The sequence below is a fragment of the Leuresthes tenuis genome, unplaced genomic scaffold (assembly GCF_036924035.1).
Source record: "Leuresthes tenuis unplaced genomic scaffold, fLeuTen1.0.hap1 SCAF_1, whole genome shotgun sequence".
Lineage (NCBI taxonomy): Eukaryota > Metazoa > Chordata > Actinopteri > Atheriniformes > Atherinopsidae > Leuresthes > Leuresthes tenuis.
Window position 1 is genome coordinate 3,007,822 of NW_027325355.1, and position 9,652 is coordinate 3,017,473.

A 9,652-nucleotide genomic window follows, 5' to 3' on the forward strand; every position below is an offset into this window, starting at 1 on the left:
CTGGGGGGGACTGTGTGTCGGGCTTGGAGGGCAGTTTTGGGGGCTTGCGGGTGGGGCTGTCTTGCTGTGTGGGGCGGGGTCCCTTAGGGGCCTTGGGGTGGTGGCTGCTGGCTCTGTACCGGGTGGCTGGGCCGCTCTGGCGTGGGTGGTGGTGCTGGGCCTGGGCCCTGGTGGCTGGGCGCTGCCTTGCGCCCGGGGGGGCTGGGTTGCCCTGGACATGCCACAGTATGGCTGGGTTGGTGCAGGTCCTGGTGCCAGGCTTGTTGCTCTGGGACCTCCAGGGTGTCCGCAGGTGGTTGTTTTCTTTAGGGTGTTGGGGCGTGCGGTGGGGGGGGTGCTTTTCCCCTGTTGAAGGGGGGGCCTGGGTGATGGTGGGTCTCAGGCCCGGGCTGCTGCGTCTGGTGTGACCGGGTGGTTTGTTTGTTTTTTTGTAGAGGTCCTCCGGGGTGGGATGGGGTTGGGTTGAGTGGGGTTGGGCGGGGTGGGTACCTTCTGGGGGTACAGTAGCTCCCGGAATATGGTCGCTGCAAGCCCCGAGCCTGGTGGACATCAGGCCCTCCTGCCCTGTGCTGGGTCCCAGGTAGCGGGGGTGCCTATTGCAGCCAGTCCCTGGCTGCCCTCTCTGGGGGAGACTAGCTCTCCCGGTGTATATCCCCATACCCCTCTCCCTTTTGGCTCCTGTACACAGCACACACTCACACATGAAGGGTTTTGGGGGGCGTGTGTGTTCTGTGGGGTGTAGTGGATGGGGCCACGTAGGTGGTCCCCTTGGCTGCACTCTGCAGTTCCCCGCCCCTGTTTTAATTACACCTTAGACATCACTACTTATCAAACACACACACACACACACATTAGGTCTTGGGGGGTGGTTGCACTGAGTGGCATCTGGTGGACGGGGCTCTTTGGGTATGTAGGCTGCCCAGAGGGCTGCGCTCCCAGTTCTACAAGGTTGGCTGCCCCTCAATTTTAATCGCTCACTATTAGAAAATATTGAAGAGCCAGAAGGGTGAGGGGAGGGGTCTTCTCACACCCCTGCTTCCTGGTTGCTGCTCGGGAAGGAGTGGCCAGGAGGAATTAATTATTCTGCTGGTTCAGGGTCTGTGGTGGCTGGGGGGCTGCTGGCCCCATGGTGTGCCCACTGTGCTAGACCCCAGCGGAGTCAAGGGAGGGATGACGTGTGGATGTATGGGACGTGAAAGTGTGTGTGGTGATGATTGGGCCTGGGTCTGGGACTTGCTGTCGCCTGGCCTGCCTGTGCTTCTCCCAATGGGGGGGCGGCGTTGCCTCGCCCCACTCCTCGCGACTTCACCCACCTGTGGGCACGTCTTGACTGCCAGGGCTCTTGGCCAGGGGCACTGGGGCAGGCGCTGACCCACTGCGTGGCTGTCTGGGGCGCTTGGCCCTCCCGGGTATTGGGTGGGGCCTCTGCCGGGGGGTTTTGGGGCGCTCGGGCTCCTGGGGCCGGGTCCGGTGCACGGCCCATGTCTGGGCGGCTGGGGCCTGGTGCGGTCGGTGGGCTGTTGCCCTTGGCTCCCGGGCGCCTCTGCCCTATGCTTATGGGGGCTCAGTCCGGGGGCTTCCACTGCTGTCTTCTGGGTGGATGCGTGGTTGTCCCTGCGGTGGGCATCCTGGGTTCTGTGCTCCGTGGGGGCTGCTGGTGGCCTGGGTCTTATGGGCCTCTCTGCCTGTTTCTGATTGCTTGGGGGGGCTGTGGATTGTGGCCGTGTACACTTATACACTCATAACTAAGCACGGTTATCATGTAGGTCCTGTGCCATGGGTGTTGCATGTTCTCACACACACAATACACATTCATTAGTCCAGTAGCAGTTGATGTATTACCATGTCGCCTCAGGTCATCTATATGCACAGTTGTGTTGTATGCGATTGCCACTACTTGTGCTTGTTTTTGTTTGTTTGTGTGTTTGTTTTTTCTCTGCTTGTTTGCATGGTCCTCGCAGTGTTATGTATCGCAAAGAAAACTATTCTCATGACCTGGAAAGCGAAAAACAGTCTGTGTATTAAGCAGTTTAGAAATGTTATTTTAGATTATATTAGCATGGAAACAATGTCTGCCTCCTCAAAACATCAATTGGCTGAATTTCATTCTCTCTGGTCCCCGCTGATTAGCTTTATCACATAGTGGTGGTGGTGGGTTGCTGTCCCGTCGCTCTGGGCGGTTGGGTGTGTGCTGGGGGGGGCTGTGTGGCTTTGGGCGTCTGGTGGTCTCTCGGGTCGTGGGGACCGGGTTGGTCATTGCTGGGGGGGACTGTGTGTCGGGCTTGGAGGGCAGTTTTGGGGGCTTGCGGGTGGGGATGTCTTGCTGTGTGGGGCGGGGTCCCTTAGGGGCCTTGGGGTGGTGGCTGCTGGCTCTGTACCGGGTGGCTGGGCCGCTCTGGCGTGGGTGGTGGTGCTGGGCCTGGGCCCTGGTGGCTGGGCGCTGCCTTGCGCCCGGGGGGGCTGGGTTGCCCTGGACATGCCACAGTATGGGTGGGTTGGTGCAGGTCCTGGTGCCAGGCTTGTTGCTCTGGGACCTCCAGGGTGTCCGCAGGTGGTTGTTTTCTTTAGGGTGTTGGGGCGTGCGGTGGGGGGGGTGCTTTTCCCCTGTTGAGGGGGGTGCCTGGGTGATGGTGGGTCTCAGGCCCGGGCTGCTGCGTCTGGTGTGACCGGGTGGTTTGTTTGTTTTTTTGTAGAGGTCCTCCGGGGTGGGATGGGGTTGGGCGGGGTGGGTACCTTCTGGGGGTACAGTAGCTCCCGGAATATGGTCGCTGCAAGCCCCGAGCCTGGTGGACATCAGGCCCTCCTGCCCTGTGCTGGGTCCCAGGTAGCGGGGGTGCCTATTGCAGCCAGTCCCTGGCTGCCTTCATACCCTCTCCCTTTTGGCTCCTGTACACAGCACACACTCACACATGAAGGGTTTTGGGGGGCGTGTGTGTTCTGTGGGGTGTAGTGGATGGGGCCACGTAGGTGGTCCCCTTGGCTGCACTCTGCAGTTCCCCGCCCCTGTTTTAATTACACCTTAGACATCACTACTTATCAAACACACACACACACATTAGGTCTTGGGGGGTGGTTGCACTGAGTGGCATCTGGTGGACGGGGCTCTTTGGGTATGTAGGCTGCCCAGAGGGCCGCGCTCCCAGTTCTACAAGGTTGGCTGCCCCTCAATTTTAATCGCTCACTATTAGAAAATATTGAAGAGCCAGAAGGGTGAGGGGAGGGGTCTTCTCACACCCCTGCTTCCTGGTTGCTGCTCGGGAAGGAGTGGCCAGGAGGAATTAATTATTCTGCTGGTTCAGGGTCTGTGGTGGCTGGGGGGCTGCTGGCCCCATGGTGTGCCCACTGTGCTAGACCCCAGCGGAGTCAAGGGAGGGATGACGTGTGGATGTATGGGACGTGAAAGTGTGTGTGGTGATGATTGGGCCTGGGTCTGGGACTTGCTGTCGCCTGGCCTGCCTGTGCTTCTCCCAATGGGGGGCCGGCGTTGCCTCTCCCCACTCCTCGCGACTTCACCCACCTGTGGGCACGTCTTGACTGCCAGGGCTCTTGGCCAGGGGCACTGAGGCAGGCGCTGACCCACTGCATGGCTGTCTGGGGCGCTTGGCCCTCCCGGGTATTGGGTGGGGCCTCTGCCGGGGGGTTTTGGGGCGCTCGGGCTCCTGGGGCCGGGTCCGGTGCACGGCCCATGTCTGGGCGGCTGGGGCCTGGTGGGGTCGGTGGGCTGTTGCCCCTGGCTCCCGGGCGCCTCTGCCCTATGCTTATGGGGGCTCTGTCCGGGGGCTTCCACTGCTGTCTTCTGGGTGGATGCGTGGTTGTCCCTGCGGTGGGTATCCTGGGTTCTGTGCTCCGTGGGGGCTGCTGGTGGCCTGGGTCTTGTGGGCCTCTCTGCCTGTTTCTGATTGCTTGGGGGGGCTGTGGATTGTGGCCGTGTACACTTATACACTCATAAGTAAGAACGGTTATCATGTAGGTCCTGTGCCATGGGTGTTGCATGTTCTCACACACACACACACACACACAATACACATTCATTAGTCCAGTAGCAGTTGATGTATTACCATGTCGCCTCAGGTCATCTATATGCACAGTTGTGTTGTATGCGATTGCCACTACTTGTGCTTGTTTTTGTTTGTTTGTGTGTTTGTTTTTTCTCTGCTTGTTTGCATGGTCCTCGCAGTGTTATGTATCGCAAAGAAAACTATTCTCATGAACTGGAAAGCGAAAAACAGTCTGTGTATTAAGCAGTTTAGAAATGTTATTTTAGATTATATTAGCATGGAAACAATGTCTGCCTCCTCAAAACATCAATTGGCTGAATTTCATTCTCTCTGGTCCCCGCTGATTAGCTTTATCACATAGTGGTGGTGGTGGGTTGCTGTCCCGTCGCTCTGGGCGGTTGGGTGTGTGCTGGGGGGGGGCTGTGTGGCTTTGGGCGTCTGGTGGTCTCTCGGGTCGTGGGGACCGGGTTGGTCATTGCTGGGGGGGACTGTGTGTCGGGCTTGGAGGGCAGTTTTGGGGGCTTGCGGGTGGGGCTGTCTTGCTGTGTGGGGCGGGGTCCCTTAGGGGCCTTGGGGTGGTGGCTGCTGGCTCTGTACCGGGTGGCTGGGCCGCTCTGGCGTGGGTGGTGGTGCTGGGCCTGGGCCCTGGTGGCTGGGCGCTGCCTTGCGCCCGGGGGGGCTGGGTTGCCCTGGACATGCCACAGTATGGGTGGGTTGGTGCAGGTCCTGGTGCCAGGCTTGTTGCTCTGGGACCTCCAGGGTGTCCGCAGGTGGTTGTTTTCTTTAGGGTGTTGGGGCGTGCGGTGGGGGGGGTGCTTTTCCCCTGTTGAGGGGGGTGCCTGGGTGATGGTGGGTCTCAGGCCCGGGCTGCTGCGTCTGGTGTGACCGGGTGGTTTGTTTGTTTTTTTGTAGAGGTCCTCCGGGGTGGGATGGGGTTGGGCGGGGTGGGTACCTTCTGGGGGTACAGTAGCTCCCGGAATATAGTCGCTGCAAGCCCCGAGCCTGGTGGACATCAGGCCCTCCTGCCCTGTGCTGGGTCCCAGGTAGCGGGGGTGCCTATTGCAGCCAGTCCCTGGCTGCCTTCATACCCTCTCCCTTTTGGCTCCTGTACACAGCACACACTCACACATGAAGGGTTTTGGGGGGCGTGTGTGTTCTGTGGGGTGTAGTGGATGGGGCCACGTAGGTGGTCCCCTTGGCTGCACTCTGCAGTTCCCCGCCCCTGTTTTAATTACACCTTAGACATCACTACTTATCAAACACACACACACACATTAGGTCTTGGGGGGTGGTTGCACTGAGTGGCATCTGGTGGACGGGGCTCTTTGGGTATGTAGGCTGCCCAGAGGGCCGCGCTCCCAGTTCTACAAGGTTGGCTGCCCCTCAATTTTAATCGCTCACTATTAGAAAATATTGAAGAGCCAGAAGGGTGAGGGGAGGGGTCTTCTCACACCCCTGCTTCCTGGTTGCTGCTCGGGAAGGAGTGGCCAGGAGGAATTAATTATTCTGCTGGTTCAGGGTCTGTGGTGGCTGGGGGGCTGCTGGCCCCATGGTGTGCCCACTGTGCTAGACCCCAGCGGAGTCAAGGGAGGGATGACGTGTGGATGTATGGGACGTGAAAGTGTGTGTGGTGATGATTGGGCCTGGGTCTGGGACTTGCTGTCGCCTGGCCTGCCTGTGCTTCTCCCAATGGGGGGGCGGCGTTGCCTCTCCCCACTCCTCGCGACTTCACCCACCTGTGGGCACGTCTTGACTGCCAGGGCTCTTGGCCAGGGGCACTGAGGCAGGCGCTGACCCACTGCATGGCTGTCTGGGGCGCTTGGCCCTCCCGGGTATTGGGTGGGGCCTCTGCCGGGGGGTTTTGGGGCGCTCGGGCTCCTGGGGCCGGGTCCGGTGCACGGCCCATGTCTGGGCGGCTGGGGCCTGGTGGGGTCGGTGGGCTGTTGCCCCTGGCTCCCGGGCGCCTCTGCCCTATGCTTATGGGGGCTCTGTCCGGGGGCTTCCACTGCTGTCTTCTGGGTGGATGCGTGGTTGTCCCTGCGGTGGGTATCCTGGGTTCTGTGCTCCGTGGGGGCTGCTGGTGGCCTGGGTCTTGTGGGCCTCTCTGCCTGTTTCTGCTTGCTTGGGGGGGCTGTGGATTGTGGCCGTGTACACTTATACACTCATAAGTAAGAACGGTTATCATGTAGGTCCTGTGCCATGGGTGTTGCATGTTCTCACACACACACACACACACACAATACACATTCATTAGTCCAGTAGCAGTTGATGTATTACCATGTCGCCTCAGGTCATCTATATGCACAGTTGTGTTGTATGCGATTGCCACTACTTGTGCTTGTTTTTGTTTGTTTGTGTGTTTGTTTTTTCTCTGCTTGTTTGCATGGTCCTCGCAGTGTTATGTATCGCAAAGAAAACTATTCTCATGACCTGGAAAGCGAAAAACAGTCTGTGTATTAAGCAGTTTAGAAATGTTATTTTAGATTATATTAGCATGGAAACAATGTCTGCCTCCTCAAAACATCAATTGGCTGAATTTCATTCTCTCTGGTCCCCGCTGATTAGCTTTATCACATAGTGGTGGTGGTGGGTTGCTGTCCCGTCGCTCTGGGCGGTTGGGTGTGTGCTGGGGGGGGCTGTGTGGCTTTGGGCGTCTGGTGGTCTCTCGGGTCGTGGGGACCGGGTTGGTCATTGCTGGGGGGGACTGTGTGTCGGGCTTGGAGGGCAGTTTTGGGGGCTTGCGGGTGGGGATGTCTTGCTGTGTGGGGCGGGGTCCCTTAGGGGCCTTGGGGTGGTGGCTGCTGGCTCTGTACCGGGTGGCTGGGCCGCTCTGGCGTGGGTGGTGGTGCTGGGCCTGGGCCCTGGTGGCTGGGCGCTGCCTTGCGCCCGGGGGGGCTGGGTTGCCCTGGACATGCCACAGTATGGGTGGGTTGGTGCAGGTCCTGGTGCCAGGCTTGTTGCTCTGGGACCTCCAGGGTGTCCGCAGGTGGTTGTTTTCTTTAGGGTGTTGGGGCGTGCGGTGGGGGGGGTGCTTTTCCCCTGTTGAGGGGGGTGCCTGGGTGATGGTGGGTCTCAGGCCCGGGCTGCTGCGTCTGGTGTGACCGGGTGGTTTGTTTGTTTTTTTGTAGAGGTCCTCCGGGGTGGGATGGGGTTGGGCGGGGTGGGTACCTTCTGGGGGTACAGTAGCTCCCGGAATATGGTCGCTGCAAGCCCCGAGCCTGGTGGACATCAGGCCCTCCTGCCCTGTGCTGGGTCCCAGGTAGCGGGGGTGCCTATTGCAGCCAGTCCCTGGCTGCCCTCTCTGGGGGAGACTAGCTCTCCCGGTGTATATCCCCATACCCCTCTCCCTTTTGGCTCCTGTACACAGCACACACTCACACATGAAGGGTTTTGGGGGGCGTGTGTGTTCTGTGGGGTGTAGTGGATGGGGCCACGTAGGTGGTCCCCTTGGCTGCACTCTGCAGTTCCCCGCCCCTGTTTTAATTACACCTTAGACATCACTACTTATCAAACACACACACACACACACATTAGGTCTTGGGGGGTGGTTGCACTGAGTGGCATCTGGTGGACGGGGCTCTTTGGGTATGTAGGCTGCCCAGAGGGCTGCGCTCCCAGTTCTACAAGGTTGGCTGCCCCTCAATTTTAATCGCTCACTATTAGAAAATATTGAAGAGCCAGAAGGGTGAGGGGAGGGGTCTTCTCACACCCCTGCTTCCTGGTTGCTGCTCGGGAAGGAGTGGCCAGGAGGAATTAATTATTCTGCTGGTTCAGGGTCTGTGGTGGCTGGGGGGCTGCTGGCCCCATGGTGTGCCCACTGTGCTAGACCCCAGCGGAGTCAAGGGAGGGATGACGTGTGGATGTATGGGACGTGAAAGTGTGTGTGGTGATGATTGGGCCTGGGTCTGGGACTTGCTGTCGCCTGGCCTGCCTGTGCTTCTCCCAATGGGGGGGCGGCGTTGCCTCGCCCCACTCCTCGCGACTTCACCCACCTGTGGGCACGTCTTGACTGCCAGGGCTCTTGGCCAGGGGCACTGGGGCAGGCGCTGACCCACTGCGTGGCTGTCTGGGGCGCTTGGCCCTCCCGGGTATTGGGTGGGGCCTCTGCCGGGGGGTTTTGGGGCGCTCGGGCTCCTGGGGCCGGGTCCGGTGCACGGCCCATGTCTGGGCGGCTGGGGCCTGGTGCGGTCGGTGGGCTGTTGCCCTTGGCTCCCGGGCGCCTCTGCCCTATGCTTATGGGGGCTCAGTCCGGGGGCTTCCACTGCTGTCTTCTGGGTGGATGCGTGGTTGTCCCTGCGGTGGGCATCCTGGGTTCTGTGCTCCGTGGGGGCTGCTGGTGGCCTGGGTCTTATGGGCCTCTCTGCCTGTTTCTGATTGCTTGGGGGGGCTGTGGATTGTGGCCGTGTACACTTATACACTCATAACTAAGCACGGTTATCATGTAGGTCCTGTGCCATGGGTGTTGCATGTTCTCACACACACAATACACATTCATTAGTCCAGTAGCAGTTGATGTATTACCATGTCGCCTCAGGTCATCTATATGCACAGTTGTGTTGTATGCGATTGCCACTACTTGTGCTTGTTTTTGTTTGTTTGTGTGTTTGTTTTTTCTCTGCTTGTTTGCATGGTCCTCGCAGTGTTATGTATCGCAAAGAAAACTATTCTCATGACCTGGAAAGCGAAAAACAGTCTGTGTATTAAGCAGTTTAGAAATGTTATTTTAGATTATATTAGCATGGAAACAATGTCTGCCTCCTCAAAACATCAATTGGCTGAATTTCATTCTCTCTGGTCCCCGCTGATTAGCTTTATCACATAGTGGTGGTGGTGGGTTGCTGTCCCGTCGCTCTGGGCGGTTGGGTGTGTGCTGGGGGGGGCTGTGTGGCTTTGGGCGTCTGGTGGTCTCTCGGGTCGTGGGGACCGGGTTGGTCATTGCTGGGGGGGACTGTGTGTCGGGCTTGGAGGGCAGTTTTGGGGGCTTGCGGGTGGGGATGTCTTGCTGTGTGGGGCGGGGTCCCTTAGGGGCCTTGGGGTGGTGGCTGCTGGCTCTGTACCGGGTGGCTGGGCCGCTCTGGCGTGGGTGGTGGTGCTGGGCCTGGGCCCTGGTGGCTGGGCGCTGCCTTGCGCCCGGGGGGGCTGGGTTGCCCTGGACATGCCACAGTATGGGTGGGTTGGTGCAGGTCCTGGTGCCAGGCTTGTTGCTCTGGGACCTCCAGGGTGTCCGCAGGTGGTTGTTTTCTTTAGGGTGTTGGGGCGTGCGGTGGGGGGGGTGCTTTTCCCCTGTTGAGGGGGGTGCCTGGGTGATGGTGGGTCTCAGGCCCGGGCTGCTGCGTCTGGTGTGACCGGGTGGTTTGTTTGTTTTTTTGTAGAGGTCCTCCGGGGTGGGATGGGGTTGGGCGGGGTGGGTACCTTCTGGGGGTACAGTAGCTCCCGGAATATGGTCGCTGCAAGCCCCGAGCCTGGTGGACATCAGGCCCTCCTGCCCTGTGCTGGGTCCCAGGTAGCGGGGGTGCCTATTGCAGCCAGTCCCTGGCTGCCTTCATACCCTCTCCCTTTTGGCTCCTGTACACAGCACACACTCACACATGAAGGGTTTTGGGGGGCGTGTGTGTTCTGTGGGGTGTAGTGGATGGGGCCACGTAGGTGGTCCC